This window comes from Pseudophryne corroboree, chromosome 7, assembly GCF_028390025.1.
Source record: "Pseudophryne corroboree isolate aPseCor3 chromosome 7, aPseCor3.hap2, whole genome shotgun sequence".
Classification (NCBI taxonomy): domain Eukaryota; kingdom Metazoa; phylum Chordata; class Amphibia; order Anura; family Myobatrachidae; genus Pseudophryne; species Pseudophryne corroboree.
The window spans coordinates 300,373,210-300,378,868 of record NC_086450.1 but is presented as its reverse complement, the minus strand read 5'-3'; the positions used below and the strand labels follow the sequence as shown (position 1 = coordinate 300,378,868).

The 5,659-nt window shown below is 39.2% G+C and overlaps 1 pseudogene; it reads right to left on the bottom strand.

The window, feature by feature from the left end:
- Positions 1 to 1,760: 1,760 nt before the first annotated feature.
- Positions 1,761 to 1,879, bottom strand: LOC134946343 (5S ribosomal RNA; annotated as a pseudogene).
- Positions 1,880 to 5,659: the final 3,780 nt, after the last annotated feature.

Here is a 5,659-nt window from a genome sequence, read left to right as displayed (position 1 = left end):
AGGTATATAGGGGAGACCATGGGAGAGGGTCAGAACATCTCCAATTCCCTTAGGAAGCCTCTTTGCAGGAGAAATGCTTTTGAGGGAGAAAGTGCTACAGGCCAGGTTTCACTTCATAAAGGTAACCTTATCCGGCTTTTTGCTAGCAAAACCAATCTCCATTCACCCTATACACATTGAGGGAAAATTCGCCCAATCGAAAACAGAACTCACCTTTACAGACCTCTGATAAGTACATACCATTTAGGATTTAATATACTTACCTCATACATCAAATCAGTATACGAGGGGAAAAAAATATTTTTTTTGCTTTTTCCTCTCTTCTTTTCTTTTCTCTTTCTTTTTTTCTTCTTCTCTTCTCTTCATTCCCACCCTTCCCATCACCCCACTACCCCAACCTGTGTATACCGGTATTAGCCACATTGGTAATGTAATTGTTTTAGAATCTTAACTGAAATACAATCATTCTTTACTGTGTTTTTTAACTGTATATTTTTCCATAATAAACTGATTATTTTTTTGTTTTTTTTATTACATTAATTGTCCTCCTATTATGTATACTGTAAGTCATACACTGGGACCCCATGTCTATTACAAGGATCACCACCCTTAATCATTGACATAAAGCATTTATTACCTATATACTACAGTAGACCCCTCTCCATTGGATTTTCTGCTGATTTCACAGATATAGGAAATTGGCCATATACAGTATCACTGGCCCAAGTGACCTGGAAATCTAACTTGGGGAGCTACATGGGTTGTACACCAGACAATATGGGTTACTAGGCAGTAGGAAAGGGTGTCTCAGGTCATCTGACTTGAGTCCCATTAACACTGCATGAAGAGCAGGTTCACTGGCAGTTGTAGATTATGTCATCTCCATGCACCAGCAGAGGAGAAGCCCCAGCAATAACCCACGTCCAGCCTGTGGTGTGAATGGGTTAAGGATGGACCAAGGATTTTTGGTATGAAAGGGGTATAAATTATGCTATGATCTACTCATACTCCCTTCCATGACACCCAACCATTGGTTTATAACACTGCTGCTTTTTTGAGAGCTATGACCACTTATGCATGAATGCTTTTAAATCATGTACTTTTCATTCATTATCTTGTAATATAAGTCACTGTTTTCATGTGCGCTACTTTATTTATGTACTTTGTTAGGCCATGCAAAACACTTTTGGCACCATATAAATTATGGATAATAAAACAATAAATAAGTCTAGGCAAAAAAATCTAAAAATCTGTGCTAATGCTCATACTATAGTGTACAACAAAAAAAGAAAGACTATGTTGGGGCACACTTGATGGATATAAAATATGTTAAAACTTAACTTTTATTATGGTTAATCATAAAAGAAGAATGGACACAGACTTACATACAAAAAACAGTCACCTTAGGTGGAGTTGAATGGTATTAGTATAAGGGGTTGACATGTCCAATGTTGACACCAAGCAAATTGCTAAGTGAATATAACCAATTCCAATACACCTCTGGTGAAAAATAGTAAAATCAAAGATATGTATAATATCTTAGTATATCAGGAGTTTAATATCGTTATGGAGGAAAATGATTTTTAATAATGGTAGATATACTGCTTGATAATGGCTCCCTTGGTTTTTGTAATGGTTGTGCTATTGAAGCTACTTTCTCTGGTAGGTGGTCTTGCAAAAATTGTAGTTCAAATTAGTAGAATAGGTATAGAGGTAAGGCCAATGTTTTATCCACCACTTCTGCTGTTTGTTGATGATTGGAGCTACTGCACCTGATATTCCAAGGTAGTCACCTGACCTTGTACTGATCAGGCCTGTCACTGATTTGCTTCCAAGATCAGACAGATTTGGGTGTAGCCAGTGAAGTATGGCAGTAGTAATATGATTCAAACAAAATGAGAGAGAGCGTGGTTTCGGCATTTATACTAAGTTGAGATCTTTTGCTGTCCCGCTGATCTGCCCCAAGTCCCTGTTACAGTTGCATTGCAGGGAACTTGATATCTGGCAGTGGGTTCTCAAAAAAAAGAAAGTGGAGAGAGAGAGTGTGCCCTAACTTCTGCTGTTCACCGTCATATAGAATTATAGTGGATGGTGAATGAGAGAGAGGGTTACAGAGAGGAAAAGGAGGTGGTGAGCTGAGACTCCCCAAAATTACCATGAATAAGTGTTTATCATTGACAATATTGGACCTCTGCTCTCAGATGCATTGTGAAAAACCGATAAATAACCTTTAATAGTGAGTGATGGTTTGTCAAGTAATATTGGGTATGTAAAAGATTGAAAGAAGGTTATGAATATGTTTCATTCATTGACAGTACAATATGTGACACATTCATTGATAATCCACATGGAAAAGGTACCACTTAATTTCCTGCAAAGGTTGTACAATAAAATATGCAACACATTAATCTGAGTACTAGTTAGGTTATAAGTATAACACATTCATTAGTAAGCCACATTAATAAGGAAAACATCTAATTGCATACCAAATAGTGCAGTTAGACATGAGGCATGAGACATGAGGCACAAAATGGTAAATGTAGGTTCCATGTAGGCTAAAGAAATTTACACCAGAGAGAGAAGGAATATGTTGCTAAAATAGAGTAGAAAGCCACTATATGAGAGGTTTCTATAATAAAGAAAGCCACAATGGGCTATACGATACCAAGTGAGCAGGTGTGGACCAGACCGTGCACGGTCTGGCTCCACTAGTTCACAGATGGGCCGTTTCACCACTGTGTGGCTTGTTCACTGTGAACACTGGTGGTCATTCCGCATTGTTGTTCGCTCGCAAGCTACTTTTAGCAGCTTTGCACACGCTAAGAAGCCGCCTACTGGGAGTGAATCTTAGCTTATCAAAATTGCGAACGAAAGATTCGCAATATTGCGAAAAGACTTCTCTGTGCAGTTTCTGAGTAGCTCGAGACTTACTCTGCAAGTGCGATCAGTTCAGTGCTTGTCGTTCCTGGTTTGACGTCACAAACACACCCAGCGTTCACCCAGACACTCCTCCTTTTCTCCAGCCACTCCCGCGTTTTTCCCAAAAACGGTAGCGTTTTTTCGCACACTCCCATAAAACGGCTAGTTTCCGCACAGAAACACCCACTTCCTGTCAATCACATTACGATCACCAGAACGAAGAAAAAACCTCGTAATGCTGTGAGTAAAATACCTAACTGCATAGCAAATTTACTTGGCGCAGTCGCACTGCGGACATTGCGCATGCGCATTAGCGACTAATCGCTCCGTTGCAAGAAAAAAATAACGAGCGAACAACTCGGAATGACCCCCACTGTCTTTATTAAAGAAACCTCTCATATAGTAGCTTTCTACTCTGTTTTAGCAACATATTCCTTCTCTCTCTGGTGTAAATTTATTTAGCCTACATGAAACCTACAGTATATTTACCATTTTGTGCCTCATGTCTCATGCCTCATGTCTAACTGCACTATTTGGTATGCAATTAGAAGTTTTACTTTTTCATGTGGGTTACTAATGAATGTACTATACTTATAACCTAACTAGCACTCAGATTAATGTGTTGCATATTTTATTGTACAACCTTTGCAGGAAATTAAGTGGTACCTTTTCCATGTGGATTATCAATGAATGTATCACATATTGTACTGTCAATGAATGAAACATATTCATAACCTTCTTGCAATCTTTTACATATCCAATATTACTTGACAAACCATCACTCACTATGAAAGGTTATTTATGGATTTTCACAATACCATTGAGAGCAGAGGTCCAATATTATCAATGATAGACACTTATTCATGGTAATTTTGGGGAGTCTAAGCTCACCACCTCCTTTTCCTCTCTGTACCCCCTCTCTCTCATTCACCATCCACTATAATTCTATATGACAGTGAACAGCAGAAGTTGGGGCACATTCTCTCTCTCTCGCTCCACTTTCTTTTTTTCAATAACCCTCTCATCCACTGCCAAATATCAAGTTCCCTGCAATGCAACTGTAACAGGGACTTGGGGCAGATCAGCGGGATAGCAGAAGTTCTCAACTTGGTATAAATGCCGAAACCACACGCTCTCTCATTTGTTTGAATCATATTACTACTGCCATACTTCACTGGCTACGCCCAAATTTGTCTGATCCTGGAAGCAAAGCAGTGACAGGCCTGATCAGTACAAGGTCAGGTGACTACTTTGGAATATCAGGTGCAGTAGCTCCAATCATCAACAAACAGCAGAAGTGGTGGATAAAACATTGGCCTTACCTCTATACCTATTCTACTAATTAGAACTACAATTTTTGCAAGACCACCTACCAGAGAAAGAAGCTTCAATAGCACAACCATTACAAATACCAAGGAAGCCATTATCAAGGAGTTTATCTACCATTATTAAAAATCATTTTCCTCCATAACGATATTACACTCCTGATATACTAAGATATTATACAGTACATATCTTTGATTTTAATATTTTTCACCAGAGGCGTATTGGAATTTGTTATATACACTTAGCAATTTCCTTGGTGTCAACATGGGACATGTCAACCCCTTATACTAATACCATTCAACTCCTCCTAAGGTGACTGTTTTTTGTATGTAAGTCTGTGTCCATTCTTCTTTTATGATTAACCATAATAAAAGTTAAGTTTTAACATATTTTTTATATCCATCAAGTGTGCCCCAACAGAGTCTTTCTTTTTACACTATAGTTTATACCACTGACTCTGGGAGCACCACCAACTTTTACATCAAGCACCCATATCAGGGATCCTTCTATTGTTACACACTGTTGGTCCACTCGCAAGTGTATATATACAACTCCTTGCGATCTCAAATCCAGTGTGGTACCGACCCCTATTAGGCTACACTAATGCTCATACTGTCAACTACACTGTAACATTATTACAAGCAAGGGGATATTATTAAAATACATTTCTTCTAAAGCATCATGTGAAAGAGTCTGATTGCACATAATGGACATGTGGAAGGGTCTTATGACCCCTTATAACACATGCAGAGCAGATTGATGATACACATCAGTGTATGTGGAATGGTTTTATGGCACATAAGAGACATGTGGGGCAACTAATGGCACATAAGGGGCATTCAGAGGGAAAGGAAGGAGCATAATTGTGCACAGATGGGATGGATGATGCATAAGTGGCAAGACAATGGGATGCATGGCACATAAGAGGCAAGTAGAGGGATGAATTGCACATTAAGGGCACATGGAAACAACAGATGGCACGTAAGAGGCATGCAGATGGAAAAAATGGTACATAAGAGGAATGCAGAGGTGATGGATGGCACACAATGTGGTAGGTGCTATACACACCCAGTGCCATGTAGCAATAGTATTGAGTGCATTAAATACCCACAGTGTAGGAAAGCATTTGTGTGAGGGGGTCACTAAATATGTCACTAAATACCTCCATTATCAAGTAGCAATATAGGCTTCTCAAACAGCAGAGTGTGGTCAGGACACTGAAAAGCAGTCCTTAAGGGTCCACAGTCGGTTCCAGTTTTGCTATCTCATCCTAGAACTGGAGGCCTTTTCTGTTGGGAATAAATCCCTGCCTTTCTATTTCCATTGTCTTCCATCATGAATTGCTCCTGCTGAGTGACTGGCAAGCAGAGATTGCATAGATTTCTGTGCAGTGGCCAATTCACTAAAGATTCAA